Raw genomic sequence first — 16,546 nt, 5'->3', positions numbered from 1 at the left:
CACACCCTTCTGGAGCCCCACAGGGAGAGAACTCAGGTCTGCAGGACTCAGGCTTCAAAAGCTCTGGCGTTCACAGGCCCACATACTCAGTCACCGCATGACCTCTCTTGGTCATGGCCGGAAGGAGCACAGTGTAGTGGAAGGGCATGAGTTTCAGGGTCAGATCTCTCTGGGTTTAAACCCAAGCTCTGCTCTTTGGGAGCTGTGGAGACTTTCTACTACACCGAGTCACCTCGAAGCATCTTCTTTCCCTGTTGACCTTGGGCAAGAGTCTTTGTGCCTCCATTTCCTCACCTGTAAAGTGGAGATAAGAGTACTTAACTGACACAGCTGCTCTGTGGGTTAATGAAATAACACAATGCAATAGGCTGGGATCTGCATGTTTTAAATTCTCAATAAATGGCTAATTCTCAATTATTGGCAACCCTTCACTTACGAGCCACACCTATAAGATGAGTGTATTTATACCCTTGGCATAGAGTTTGTGGGAATTAAATGACAAAGTGTGTACAGAGTACCCAGCATGGTGATGATCAACAGCCTGGTACATGTGCGGGGGGTCCAGCCCTGTGTCTGCTTCGGTTTCCCTTTTCCTGGATCTGTGTCAGAGCAGCTGCCAGATGTTTTCACCAACTGCGAATATTTGCTGAAAATTTTCCGGGCTCGTCCTTTTCTTTGTCAACCCTTCAAGGAGTAGCTTAGATTGTGTTTTCTGCTTCTCACCCCGTCTCTGCCTTCACACTGGGCTGCTAGTAGAACCATGAAGCAATAAAATTATTCCTCTCCCCAGATAGCAGTGCCTCCACATTACTTCACTTTATCAACCGCACACGTCTTTTGAGCAGAGTTTCCCTGCCCTGATCGCAGAGGGTAATGAAGGGTGGGGTCTGCTCAGGCCGTAATTGCACTGCAGAGCCTTGCTCCAAGTATTTCCAGGTCACTTCAGTAACGCTGAAGTTCTCAGAGCCCAGCTGGGATGGAGGTGGGGGAGAAGGGAACAGCCCATTACCTTGGCGTGTGCACCCCATCTGTCCCCAGAGTTGATTAGAGACCTTCAGTCAGGTAGACCTTCAGTCAGTGTCCTCTACCTTCAGTAGAGGATTTCTAGTCACGGAGCCTTGTGGTTTGGATATCAGTTACCTTCTATTCAAGTCCCATTTTGGTTGTCAGAAACCGACCTTGACCTTGACATCTCCTTTTATTTTCCATCGCATAAGGGTGGAATGTTGGTGGCTGCTTTTGGATTTGATGTGGTTCTGGATTCTTCGAGCAGCAGAATCCCTCCCCTGTTCTGCCATTAATATGCATCAGCTACCTCCAGCCAATGTCTAGTTCCTTTCTTTCCTTATAGTTTTCCATTGCATTTGGCCTTGGTTTGCCATTGTCCCAAGTCAAGGCATCCTTTCAAATTCTTTCTTGGCCACTAACTGAAAAACTTTTTTCCTTTGGGTCAGTCTCAAGAAAGCATTAAATTGATCCAGCTTTTTTTTTTTCTTTTTAAAGCCAGGCCACACAGTCTCTGGATAGCCCATGGATCTTAAGAATAAATGCAGAGATGGGAACTCTCAAGGCCATCCAAGAAGAGGGGGAATAGTGGACTGGGCTCTACAAGGCTTGGAAGGAGTGGCTACTTCTTGATCTAAGGTGGTTCTGGCCTTTGCTCATGTGTTCACTCTCTGACCCACTTGAATATGGCAGGTCAAGAAAAGGGTCAGGTAAAAGAAAGCATGGAAGTTGTGTAGCAGGGATATGGGCGTAATCTCTTTTAGAAGAGGGTATGGTTGGGCAAATAAGGAGACTACTAAATTCAACAATCCCTGAGACAGAAACTATGAAGACTCAACATCTGATGGACTAAATCAGCATCTTGAGATGGTGGAGACCCATCCTGAGTGATGACAGAACATGAGTCCAGTCAAGGGAATGCAGCAGTAATCCCAGGAAGATGTGATTGTGGTGAAGCAAGCTGTAGCCTGATCAATTATATTGAATCGTGCTTGAAAATAGGGTGTTTTTACTAGCAGGTAGGAGACAGCAAGTGGTCAATCAGAGAGCAAGATGTGACAGACGCTCTTCTGCCCTGGCCAGGGGAAAGAGGCCAATGCACAGGGTGGCAAAATGTTAAGTGTGAGCCAGAGAGTCTAGCAAAGTAGACAGACCTTAATTAGTTTCCCATACACATAAGCTAAATGGTGCTTGAGGCTTCTAAGGAAGAGAGCAGGGAAACTTGGGAGTTTGGGACAGTGGATTTGATCTAGGGCAGGGTTCAGAAAAGGCAGCCCGAGGAAATGATCTTCGATTGGACATCTAAAGGCGATTTGGAGGTTTAAAAAGGAAAAGCTGGAGCTGAGAAAAGGGTTCCAGACCCTTACAAATGCCCTGGCATTTCTTGCTGTTCTTCATATACATGTGTTCAGCACTTTTCTTCCTTGGTCTTTGCTGTTTCTTCTGCCTCGAAAGCCCTCTCTCCTGATAATCTGTTGGCTCACTCTTTTTTTTTTTTTTTTTGCGGTACGCGGGCCTCTCACTGTTGTGGCCTCTCCCGTTGCGGAGCACAGGCTCCGGACGCGCAGGCTCAGCAGCCATGGCTCACGGGCCCAGCCGCTCCGCGGCACATGGGATCTTCCCAGACCCGGGCACGAACCCGTGTCCCCTGCATCGGCAGGCGGACTCTCAACCACTGCGCCACCAGGGAAGCCCCCTGATGGCTCACTCTTTGCTCAAAGATCACATCCTCAGAGATGCCTTTCCTGGCTCTCCGGCTAGCACAGCATCCCTGGACATTTGTTATTCCCTTTCCCTGCTTCGTGTTTTTTCATAGCACTTACTCATCCCATGCTTTTGTATTATATACAGATTGTTTATGATCTGTCTTCACTCACTAAAATATAAATTTCCTGAGGGCAACTATTTTCACCTCTTTTGTTCACTGTATATCCACCCCAGTGTCCAATATATAGTTTGCCTCAATAAATATATATTAAATTATTGAGTTAAAAGGACCAAGGTACGTATAGGAATAGAAGGGAGAATAGTATGTCTGGGTTTTAATGAGCGAGAGGGCGGATGATAAGAGAAGAGGTGAGACAGGTAGGTGGAGGCCAGGGCACTGTTGGATAATAATGGTCTCTATTCAAGAGTTTCATCTTCATTCTATGGATAATGGAAAGTCACTGAAGGTTTTGAAGAGTGGGAGTATTGTGATGAAATTACCATTTTAAAAGAATTTTCTGGATTCTATGGGACAAATAGCTTCCTGGGGGTAGGGGATGTGGAGGGATGGAGACTGGTTAGGAAGCTTTTGTGTTCCAGCTTGGAGATAAAATGCCTTGGACTCGGATGGTGACAATGAGGTGGAGAGAAGTAGATGAATTCAAATGATATGTATGAGGTAGAATGGGTGGGATGTGGAAATAGATTTGGACATAGAAGGTGGGAAGGGGGAAGAGGTAAGGAGCATTCCCAAGTTTCTCTCTTTTTAAAATTTATTTATTTACTTTTGGCTGCTTGGGGTCTTCGTTGCTGCGTGCAGGCTTTCTTTAGTTGCATCAAGTGGGGGCTGCTCTTCGTTGTGGTGCGCAGGCTTCTCATTGTGGTGACTTCTCTTGTTGTGAAGCACGGGCTCTAGGCGCGTGGGCTTCAGTAGTTGTGGCGCACGGGCTCAGTTGTTGTGGCTCATGGGCTCTAGAGTGCAGGCTCAGTAGTTGCGATACACGGGCTTAGTTGCTCCGCGGCATGCGGGATCTTCCCGGGCCAGGGATCGAACCTGTGTCCCCTGCATTGGCAGGCAGATTCGTAAACCACTGCACCACCAAGGAAGTCCCGATTCCCAAGTTTCTGACCTCTGGAACTAACGGACGGTGGCCCATTGGCTAAAAATGGAACTTTGAAGGAGGAGTGTGTGAAAGGGCAGGAGAGGGTGGGAGAGAGCTGGAAAAATCAGAGATGATTGGCTAGATCCTGAAATACTAAAATTTAAGATTTGAAGATACTGGATAGTTCCAGAGGATGGCCAAGTCCAGGGTACAGCTGCCTGGACTTGCTGCTGGGTTAGGTGTGGGAGCGAATGTGGGTTTGAGTATTTGAGTGAATGTGGGTGCCATTAGTTGAGATGTACTGTGTGGGATGTAGACCTTCACTGGGTTTGAGATTATCAACTTGCTGCAAAGGCATAGGGATTGTGGAGCCCACGTGGACAGTGAGGTCGGCCTGGCTGAGGCTGAGCAGAGAGGAAGACCCTGAGCCAGGGTCAGAGTCCTCCAGGGAGGTGAAGGTGTGACTGGGAGGTCAGGTGTGGCAGCAGTGAGGAGGGGGTGGGGTGGCCGAGCCCCTAGGAATTCATCCCTTTGTGAGATGGTAACCACGGTGAGGAGGGTGGAGACTTCCTCCCATGCTGCCCACCCCTCTACACTGAAGCCCTGGGGGCTTAAGAGTATGAGGCCTGGAGGCAGAGTTGGTCTCACTTCCTCCAGGAAATGGAGGGGAACTAAGAAGGGGAGGGGATGCAGGGGTGAGGTGTGCAAGATGGGGGTCCATCCAGTCCACTGAAGTTTGGTCAGGGGCAATGGTGCATTTTGACACCTGGGATAGATCGGTCTTTAAACAGTCTCCCTCCTCTATTTAATAAAGTTATTTTTAGTACTAATTATGAAATAAAACCATAATAATAATAATGATGATGACTAGAGAAGAAACTCAGTAAAAGTTATCTTGTATTGAACTTCATATATACCATTATGCCGGTAAGAAAGTAAAATAATACAGTACAAAAATTTTAAGAAGTAATGGATTAATACTTTTAAATTGTGTTAACATACAGTTTGAAAGAAAGAGGAAACTTCGAATTACTTATTGGTCTGTTGCAATAACAAATGATAACGCTACAATTTCTGTTTTCTTGATTTACTTTTTAGCTTTAAAATAGGCAACAATTGAAAAAGAATTCACTTCAATATTAAAGATATGATCCAAATCCAGTAAAGTAGTCCTTGAGCTAAAATTTGCACTTTCCGGACAAAAGATAGTACACTCGCAGTTTGCATTCTGTTTCACTGCTTTAAAAATTTATATATGAATAAAAATTCTATGTGGTCCCATGGAAAGGCAGAATGGAAGTAACTCAAGCTCAGTTTCTTTGTTTTCCAAAGACTATCTTTACCGTCACTGTGCTATCATTGTTTATTTAGAAGCTTCCATTTAAACACAGGGATATGTAATATCATGGGAGTTAGAGACATAAAGTGTCCCTGAAGTGGGCTTGAGTGATTCTGAATGTTGGAACACTCTGAAAATAAACATGTGTAACTGAGGCCCCACATATGGGAGCCAACTATGACTGAAAGGGCTCTGGATTACCATCCATGAAGGATACAATGTTCATTAAAGGACAAGTAATAAAAAGAGATAATCTGAAAATATATTGTATCTATATTAAATGTATATGTTAAAACTCAACAGTAACCACAGCAATTTTTAGCATTTTACCAACAAAAGAATTTTTCGTGGAAGAGTATTTTTATCACTGCAATGTTTAGAATTGTCAGTTCCTGCTGATAATAAAAAGAGACGGACTTTTAGTTGGCTTTATTACTGTTTTAGGCATCTGTACAGACAACACATCCCTGTATCTCCTGCACTGGGGTGGACTTCCCCACTGCCCTGCCCCAGGTACCCACTGGTAGGGGGAGTGAGCCCAGAGCCCGCATGGGTGGGAGAGGCAAGGTTTGGGAGAGGGCAGGTGATGGGATCCGTCTGGATTTGGAGGGACACAAAGGCTGTCTGGGGTGAGAGCTCTCCTTTAAGAGGCTTTACTGGGAGTCTTGGGTGGGGGTCCCTTTATCCTATGTCTTCTGTGTTCTCTACAAATAGATGAAGGGATTCCCATAGCAGGGACAGCCATCGCTGGTTCTCCTGCTGAAGCCCAGAATTTGCCTGTTTTTTCTGTCTCTCTGTCTCCGACTCATTGCTTCCCTCCCGCACACTTTTGTCTGTCTTCCCCTCTATTTCTCTATCTGTCTGGCTGTCACTCTGTTTTCCATCTCTCCCTCTCTGTGTCCCTCTCTCTGCCTCTGTTTCTCCCTCTCCTTTGCTGCCTCTCCTTGTATCTGTCGTGCTAGTTCTCTACCTCTCTGGTGTGTCTTTCCTGTTTCTCTATGTGTCTCAGCCTCTCTGCACGGGACATGGGTCTCCTAGTTTCTCTATTGGAGAACTAAGGGGAGTGAGGGGAACAGCGGGACATAATTGAATCTATGCATCCCCACCCATTGTTGGGAAATTCTCCTCCTCTTGCCATGCCCCATTCCCTGCGGGCATTTCTAAAAGTCAGAAGCCAAGCCCCTGGAAATGACAGCCCTTTCTCCAGTCCTGGGGCTGGGGTGAGGGTTGGTGGCTTTTGGAAGCTGCAGCCCCCATGGACAGGCAGGGGAGGGGCCTGGGGTAGACATGGGCGGAGAAAGGCAAGGTGCAACTGTAGTCGGGGCTTCAGTGGGAATCTCTGAAAGACTCCTTTGGTGGCCCTTTGATGGACCATGCTCCCTCCTTCTGGCTTGGCCTGGGGAAGGGAGGAGTACTCACTTTCCAGGTGAGACCCTCCCGACACTGGTTTCCTGAGTAGGGCTCCTGCCCCAGGCAAGATGGCAGCCCCAGGACTGAAGAAGCTGACTCAGCCTCCTCCCTGCCCTCTTCCCCACTCCCTCCTCCTGGACCACGAATCCTGTCCAGGGGACATGGGAGTTGTCTGCTGCCCCCTCTCCCCAGAGTGCACCCCCTCACTCCCCTGTTTGTCCTGCCCCTTCCCTGTGCTGCCTGCTCTGTCTTCCCAGCCAGCTGCCCCTTGGCTTTTACTTGAGGTCCTTTTTACCGAGACAGAAGAAGACTCAGACCTCAGGGGAGAAGGCAGTGGAAACCATAGGCTTGGAGCATCCTGGTCCCTGAATACCTGGGGAGGGTGCATTCCTCATATAGATGAAAAGACTGAGGCACAGAAAGGTTCCCCCAATGGGTAACCCTAGAGTCCATTCAGTCCAGTTACCTTCTTCCCACTCCTTCCACTGGATTCTTGATGCTCCGCAAATACCCAGAATGCCTCTGCCTCAGGGCCTTTGCACTTGCTATTTCTTCTGCCTGGAATGCCCTTCCTGTACATACCTGAATGGCTCATTCTTAGCCCTTCAAGTATTTGCTCAAATGGATATCAGAAGCCTTCCCTGACCATCTTATTCTTCCAGAACTCCTTCCTTAACTCCCATTCCCTGCTTAATTTTTCTGCACAGCATTTATCACCTAACACACTACAGAGTTAATTGTTATTATCTTTTGTTGTCTTTTTTTTTGTGTGTGTGGTACGCGGGCCTCTCACTGTTGTGGCCTCTCCCGTTGTGGAGCACAGGCTCTGGACGCGCAGGCTCAGCGGCCATGGCTCACGGGCCCAGCCGCTCCGCGGCATGTGGGATCTTCCGGGACCGGGGCACGAACCCGTGTCCCCTGCATCGGCAGGCAGACTCTCAACCACTGCGCCACCAGGGAAGCCCCTGTTGTCTATCTTTCTCACCAGAGTATAAGCTTCCCCAGGTCAGGAAATTCTGTATATCTTGTTGAAGGCTGCATTCCCAACTCCTAGAACAGAGTTTGGCACCCAGGAGGCAAACTTGTGCCCTGACTGGAATGCCCTTTCTCTGAAACCAGGAGAGCCTCTACCTAACCTTGAAAGCTTGGCCCATGTTTTCCTCCAAGCCTCTCCTATTCTCCAGGCAGGTTTTGATCCTCCCTGCCCTGCCCCCCCATTCACTCTCCACCAAACACCTGTTGCTCTTGAAAGCTCACATGCTTCTGAGCCCAACTGTGATTCACATTCTTGCTTCCCCTCTTCCTAGCCATTGACAAGTGACTTAGTCCCTCTGGGCCTCAGTTTCTTTATCTGTAAAATAGAGGTGATAAGAAGAAATGATATAATATGATACCATACGATATGATATATGACATGATGTGATATGATATAATAACATATGATACTATACAACATGATACATGATACAATATGATATGATACAGTATGATATGATACATACTTACGATAGAGCAGTTCTGAGCATCTCTTTTGAGATGGACCTGGCACTGCCGGCTCATTCTGGATGGCAACGTGGGTGGGGGGGTGGTACGTTCTTTGGCAGCACCTCCAGTCCAGGCTCCTGAGGGTGGTGGAGGCCGCACCTGCCCACTGCAAGCCGAGAGACAGAGACATGGCAACATTCGACGAGCACTTGAGTTCTGTGAAGAGGACCTGCCTGGGCTGGTGTGGGCACCCATGACTGGGCCTGCTTAGCCAAAGCCCCTGCCCTGTGAGACCCCGTGTTCACAGGGGCATGGACAGAGCATGACCGTGACTGCCACCCCTGACCCTGTCTCTGCCACTTCCACGTGCTTCCTGTGTCCCATGGAACCCACAGTGAGGATGCCATCACCCAATCTTCCACAGGCACAGGAGAGCCTTGGACACCCCCTTGCCTGCCTCCTCTGGAATGCCAGGCCTTTGCTGGGAGAGGGGGGAGTCTGGGGAGGTACAGCACCGCTCTGGGCTGGCCAAGAGGGGTCCCCAGCCTTTGCTGAGGGCTATTTTACCACTTGTGGAAGACTGGACTTGCCAACCTTGAACATTCCTTCCAATTCTGAGGATCTACAGTTCTAGGAATATTTATCCTCTACATCCAGCCAAAATGTCTTCCTTCAACCCTTTGTTGTTTCTCCTACATTTCAAAACCAGAAAGCAAAATGCTCAGGTCTTGTGTACCTGGAGGCAAGTTCCTCCTCTTCCAGTGCCCCTACGTGCCTGGGAAGGCATTCCCGGTCATCTGTGGCAGCCGGCTTTACAGAACATCGATAAATCAAAGGCGGTTTGGGTGGAAGAGAAAAGTGGACTCGTGTTTATTCGGCCAATTAGCAAAACGCCCAACAGTCCTTCTCAACTAAGCATCTCCTCTGAAATGATCTTGTGTTTGTGCACCCAACAGACACATTTGCTTGGAGATTATTCTTTTAGTCATTCAATACGATATATTTTTGAGTGTCTACTCGACCATGTGCTAGGCTGGGTACTGATCACCCAGCGCGCTCAAGATCAGACATAGAACCCACCCATCTGGCTCTTCGTACCTAAAAAGGGACAGACCTTTTCGCCAGTAGGAATTCCAGTCCTTGTGAGAAGTAACAGGCAGCTGCTCTCCTAGAGTGGGATAAAGACAGGCGTGTGTTCCAATCAGGGATCCATGAGCACAAGAATCAGAAGCCTGCTCAAGCTAGCTCAGCCAGAGAGGTTGTTGGAAGGGACTCTGCAGTATGGGATGCGTGGTCATGCCGTGTGGGTCCTGGAAAGTCACCAGACAGCCATCTGCTCCTTGGATGCTCTCTACAGCTACATGATCCTGCTTCTACAAGGGCTATCGTAATGCCCCCAAGTTGTGACCTCAGGTCATTAAATCTTTGAGGCTTTCCAGTTTGGCTCCCTGTATTGTCAGGGGTCCAGCAGGACACAGATGGTCTGCTCGAAAGGGGAGCTCAAAGAGAGCTTAGGGCGGAGATTATCTACCAGTAAAGGGCTCAGGGAAACCAACAAGGGACCCTGAAGCACCTTGGGGCTGGCAAAGTGGGAAACCATTTCTTTTTGTAGATCAGAAGGGGCAAGGGGAGGGAGTGGTGCCCTTGAATCTGGCAAAGCCTGTGGCAATGGGAGAAAGGCTGCCTGACAAGAGTCATGGCCTTCGGTAGAGGGATGCAGCCACTGCCAAACCATAACCTGGCAGAGAGGGAACTGTGGGAATAAGGTCCCCTACCTTTCTCTCCTTCCACTCTTCTCTCTCCTGCTGGTGCCTCATGTTGGCCAGATCAGGCTAGAATCCAGGAGGTCAGGGAGGCCAGTTGATACAATCCAGATGGAGGTCAGCTTCCCAGGGCACAGAGCAGGGCAGAGAAGCATAGGGTGTGGATTTGGAGGGGCAAATGGAGGATATCCATGGCTAACTTATGTGGTCTTTCCATCTCACTTTCAAATGCCCAAGAGGGAGAATCTAATTGGATCAGCTCAGACTGAGGCAATGGTGCAAGGAGCTTCTGAGAGATAAGCACCATCATTCTCATTTCCAAGTTGAACAAACCAAGGTTGATAGAGGGGAAGATGCACTCCCAAGATAATGAGTGGCAGTGCCACTGAGCTCAGGGGAGCTGCCCTTCCTGAATATTCTCTCAGCAACATTCCCGGCCTGGGCTTAGGGAAGTACTTTCTGCGTTTCCCCTTCTACGTGTTTCCAACAGGTGTTGTATTCAGGTGTCTCTTTAAAGATCATAAAGAGTTAGGAATGGGTGTGTGTGCCCTTCTAAGTATGTTCCATCTGAGAAGAGCACTGTTCCAGAGCCGCTGTGCACTGTCTGGTCCAGTATCCGAGACGCCCATGATGCTCCTTTCTACCTGCAGTCGGACTCCAGTATTCATCTGTGCTAGGCTTGCCTGGTGGGTTTTTTGGACAACGTGGAGTCCCCACACCATGGTCACTATACCTCCACAAGGGTCAGGGCCTGACTTCACAGGGCCTTTGCTCCTGATGCAGGCCTGAGCCATGCTTTTGACTTTGCTGTGCCTGGAGTAGCCTGGACACCTTGAAGAGAACAACCTCCATCCCAGCGCAGGTCAAAGGGGCTCCAAGAGGCTCCTTACTAGAACTACATTCACACCATCTGGGAAACCTGTAAGTGCTTTCCTTTCTGGGAATCCTCAATAAAAGAGGTTCCTTGTGGTTGTGTCTTAAACTCTTCTGCCTGGAAAGCTTTACTAGGTGTCTTACCTAACCCCCTTTCAGTGTCATCGAAGCTTGTTTTGCTTAGTGAAAACAGAGTAGTCACCTGAGGTGTGTTCAGAGGCCAGTACAGACTTTGTTGTCAAGAGCAAGGAAGAGTGAGAAGAAGCTTCCCAGTGGAGCAGCTGCCATTCTGGGGCACCAGTTGTGTGGAGTGGGTGCCGACTGTGAGGGCCTGGATTCCAGCCAGGTGTGTGGACTGGGTCACCATCTGAGTGGACTGGTGTGCCAGCTGTGAGAATCCAAGTGCCAGCCAGTTGAATGGACTGGAGTGCCAGCTGTGTGCAATGGGATGCCAGCCAGGTGTGGCCTGGATTAGCAGCCAGCTGTGTAAACTAGGTGCTCACTGTGAGGACTGGGGTGCCAGCCAGCTGCATGGACTGGGTTGCCAGCTGTGAGAACAGGGGTGCCAGCATGGGCCAAGTTGAGACTGGATGGCATCTCGGCTGTGCGCTTACCACTGTTTATGGCACTGATGTTCTCTTCAAGCAATTTCAATAAATCAAGGTCACTGAATCAAACTGTCTTTACCCAGTGACTTTTTTTTTTTAACATCTTTATTGGGGTATAATTGCTTTACAATGGTGTGTTAGTTTCTGCTTTACAACAAAGTGAATCAGTTATACACATACATATGTTCCCATATGTCTTCCCTCTTGCGTCTCCCTCCCTCCCACCCTCCCTATCCCACCCCTCCAGGCGGTCACAAAGCACCAAGCCAATATCCCTGTGCCATGCGGCTGCTTCCCACTAGCTATCTACCTTACTACGTTTGTTAGTGTGTATATGTCCATGCCTCTCTCTCGCCCTGTCACAGCTTACCCTTCCCCCTCCCCATATCCTCAAGTCCGTTCTCCAGTAGATCTGCGTCTTTATTCCTGTCTTACCCCTAGGTTCTTCATGACATTTTTTTCCCCTTAAATTCCATATATATGTGTTAACATACGGTATTTGTCTTTGTCTTTCTGACTTACTTCACTCTGTATGACAGACTCTAGGTCTATCCACCTCATTACAAATAGCTCAATTTCATTTCTTTTTATGGCTGAGTAATATTCCATTGTATATATGTGCCACATCTTCTTTATCCATTCAGCCGATGATGGGCACTTAGGTTGTTTCCATCTCCGGGCTATTGTAAATAGAGCTGCAGTGAACATTTTGGTACATGACTCTTTTTGAATTTTGGTTTTCTCAGGGTATATGCCCAGTAGTGGGATTGCTGGGTCATATGGTAGTTCTATTTGTAGTTTTTTAAGGAACCTCCATACTGTTCTCCATAGTGGCTGAACCAATTCACATTCCCACCAGCACCCAGTAACTTTTGATGCAGAATTGAAGATGTGTTTCTCTGATGCAAAGAAAAGAAAATGTCCTTAAGAATAATAAAACCATCATTAGGAATGGGACAGATCTTTCAGGATCATATTTTAAAGGGAAAGAATGACTATTTATGCTAAGATGTTAATTTGTTCATACTTGCTGAATGCCTACTATGTGCCAGACAATGTATAAATAATCATACTTAGATGACCAGGGCTCAAGATAAAGTACCTGGGGTTGTTTGTGTACTTGTCACCCACTATAAGTGAATGCTCCATGGCTGAGGCCAGAAGGGTGGGGAAGACTCTCCCGTTCATCCTTTCTTCTCATGGGAAACAATCATTACCCATAATCTATAGAGGCCTAGGCTGAGGGCAGTGTGAAGGACCACGGTAGGTACACGACTGCAGACCAGAGCCGTGGGGTTCTTAGAGGTACTGGTTGTGAGGGATGCAGCTCAGAGTGAGGGGACCTGAACAGTTCTGCAAAGGGAGGTGATTTCTGACTTATCTAGCCACAGTTATCATTTCCACGCTTTTCCTATATCATTCCTGCCCCCTTAAAAATTATTTTTTGAATTGAAATATCGTTGTTTCACAATGTTGTATTAGTTTCAGGTGCACAGTTAAGTGTGTCAGTTACACATGTATGTATAAATATATATATTCTTCTGTTATCTTCTCTCGCATTGTAGGTTATTAAAAGACATTGAGTAGAGTCCCCTGTGTGCTATTACAGTAGGTCCTTGTTGGTCATCTATTTTATATATAGTAGTGTGTATATTTGAAGTTCAAACTTTTAATTTATCCCTCTCCCCGCCTCCCCTTTTGTAACCATAAGTTTGTTTTCTATGTCTGTGAGTCTATTTGTTTTGTAAATAAGTTCATTTGTATCTTTTTTTTTTTTAGATTCCACATATGAGCGATATCATATGATATTTGTCTTTCTCTGGCTTACTTCACTTAGTATGATTATCTCTAGGTCCATCCATGTTGCTGCAAATGGGATTATTTCATTCTTTTTTATGGCTGAGTAATATTCCATTGTGTGTATATGTACCACATCTTCTTTATCCATTCGTCTGTTGATGAACACTTAGGTTGCTTCCATGTCTTGGCTATTGTAAATAGCGCTGCTGTGAACACTGTGGTGCATGTACCTTTTTGAATTGTGTTTTTCTCTGGATATATGCCTAGGAGTGGGATTGCAGGATTGTATGGTAGCTCCATTTTTAGTTTTTTTTAAGGAATTCCCATCAACAGTGTAGGAGGGTTCCTTTTTCTCCACGCCTTCTCCAGCATTCATTATTTGTAGATTTTTTGATGATGGCCACTCTGACCAGTGTGAGGTGATACCTCATTGTAGTTTTGATTTGCATTTCTCTAACAGTTAGTGACGATGAGCATCTTTTCATGTGCCTACTGGCCATCTGTATGTCTTCTTTGGAGAAATGTCTTTTTAGATCTTCTGCCCATTTTTTGATTTGTTTGTGTACTTGTCACCCACTATAAGTGAATGCTCCATGGCTGAGGCCAGAAGGGTGGGGAAGACTCTCCCGTTCATCCTTTCTTCTCATGGGAAACAATCATTACCCATAATCTATTTTTTGATTGGGTTGTTTGTTTTTTTGATATTGAGCTGTATAAGCTGTTTTTATATTTTGGAGATTAATCCCTTGTCAGCCGTGTCATTTGAATTCCTGCCCCTTTTCAGCTACATCCTAGAATTTTGTTTTTTTTTGTTTTTGCGTTACGCGGGCCTCCCACTGTTGTGGCCTCTCCCGCTGTGGAGCACAGGCTCCGGTCGCACAGGCTCAGCGGCCATGCCTCACGGGCCCAGCCGCTCTGCGGCATGTGGGATCTTCCCGGACTGGGATACAAACCCGTGTCCCGTGCATCGGCAGGCGGACTCTCAACCACTGCGCCACCAGGGAAGACCCATCCTAGAATTTTAACATGTGACCTTGGGGGAAGTGCATTTGGTGGTTGTTTTGAAAAAAATCAAGCAACAAAGGAGGACCTGTTCATATTACTTTTCAAAGAGCCATTGGAAAGATATATACATATGTATATATATATAAATACATAATATACGTACATAAACCTATAGACACACAAACACATATTGCATAGTTGATTCTTATTATTTATGCGGGTTGTGGTCTACAAAGTTGCCACAAACTCTGACTTAGTGGATACTGAATCATTGCTTCTAGGGGAAATAAAAGGGTCAGGTTCCTGCGAGCCTCAGGTTGCAACATTTCTGTCAGCCAATCAATACATAACCTTGTTTTATGTGTTTCTCTTTAAAGACGCCTTCTCTAATATATACTGTTGACTCACTAACATTGAACTCATGGCCAACAGCACTATAACTCACGCCTGAATGAAGCTCATCTAACACACGTATTTTCTCCCCGAGGCCCACCGCAACTTTCTTGTGCTTGGGAACACTAGACAGCACTTCATCGCTATGCCTGGGGGGGCCTTTTAAAATAGTAAAATCACCAGAAAAAGCACAAAAATGCAAAAAAAGAAAAATGGGGCGGGGCATTAAATAGACTTCAGATAAGACACGTGTTTATAGTATAAGAGCTGAAACAAGAGTGTTGCCTTGTTCAACCTCAGCTGAGAATGTGCATGTCAGGCCACTCAATTTTTTTGCTGCTCTGGACATGTCCATAAATGACTGTGAAAGTATTGATTTTGCTGTTACAAATAAATTTTACCAAGCAGGGGAATTCATGAACATGGAATCTGTGAATAGTGAGGATCGACTGTATATATACTTGCTAGTCTATCTGTGTACACACACTCACACTCACACACACACACACACACACACACGCACACACACACACAAATGACATGTTACTCAGAGGTTAGGGACTCAACCTAGAGGCAGAAAAGACCAGTTAGATTTGACCTGATGCTTCAGAACAGAGACACGTGAAGATGAGTTCCTTTGAGGTTGTCTCATTATTATATTGGACTTCTAAGCATTTATAAGTGACCAGGGTAGGTAGGTGCACACTGGTGTTTCTAAATCTGCAGTTGTACTGAGCGTTTTTAGGACATAAGTCATTAAGTTGTTTGGCTAGACTCTGGGAAGACTTTCAACTCTTCTCAAGTGGACAGAAAATGGTAACATGAAATAGGGCCAGGTGTGAATGTAATACACTTAGAATAAATAGTTATGACACAACAGGCTCCAGGTCTCGGGATGGCTCTTGGGGTGGGAAGTCAGCGTACACCCTTAAGCAACTCTGAACAAGGTACTGTAAAAGTCAAGGTGGCTGGTCTCGTTCTAGGGAATATCCTTTCACTCACCCAGATCCACCAAGTTGGACAACTGAGAGGTACTTTAAACTACCTTTCCTTTCAACATTTGTGATTCTGCTTCTTTTATATCTCTTTAACCAGGCCATTGGTCATTTTCTGGACCATCTCAAACCAGAGGTGACCACAACTATCATTCAGGTATGGACCATGAGCATTATGTAAGAGGAAAGAGCATATTTGCTTACGTTTCTAGTGCTACACATAATCGCTAGACCCTGGGTAGATAGGTGGGTGGGTGAATGGTGAAGTAAAAATTGTCTTTGGTTAATATGTTTTCTTATTATCCAGGAGTAACAATCAGTGGTCTATCACTTTCTTATCTGTTAAATTGGACCACTTAGTGAGAAATAATGATGGTGATAATGATAAAAATACTAATGATAGCTAGCATGCCTATATAAATATATCAGGCATTGGGCCAAGTGCTTTATTTTTATCAGAGTAACAATGTACCTGATAAAATGTTGTGGTTTTCCCACAAACATATTATTTTGAAAAATTTAAAAGATGATTGAGAGCTTCCCTGGTGGCGCAGTGGTTGAGAATCTGCCTGCCAATGCAGGGGATACGGGTTCGGGCCCTGGTCTGGGAAGACCCCACATGCCGTGGAGCAACTAGGTCCATGAGCCACAACTACTGAGCTTGCGTGTCTGGAGCCTGTGCTCCTCAACAACAGAGGCGGCGATAGTCAGAGGCCCGCGCACTGCGATGAAGAGTGGCCCCCACTTACCACAACTAGAGAAAGCCCTTGCACAGAAACGAAGACCCAACACAGCCAAAAATAGATAAATAAATTAATTAATTAAAAAAAAAGATGATTGAAAAGTTGAAAGAAAAGTACAGTGAACATCTACATACCCTTTATCTAGTCTCACCAATTACATTTTGTTACATTTCTTTATTTTTTTATCTGTCAGTCTATCAACTATCTCTCTATCTACCTACCCATCTATCATCTACCTATCTTATTATTTACTTTTGCTGAATAATTTAAAAATATATTACAGATATTGTATTGCTTTATACCTATATACTTCATCA

The sequence above is a fragment of the Phocoena phocoena genome, chromosome 1 (genome assembly GCF_963924675.1).
Source record: "Phocoena phocoena chromosome 1, mPhoPho1.1, whole genome shotgun sequence".
Lineage (NCBI taxonomy): Eukaryota > Metazoa > Chordata > Mammalia > Artiodactyla > Phocoenidae > Phocoena > Phocoena phocoena.
The sequence above is the reverse complement of the archived record's forward strand: the minus strand, read 5'-3'. Positions refer to the sequence as shown.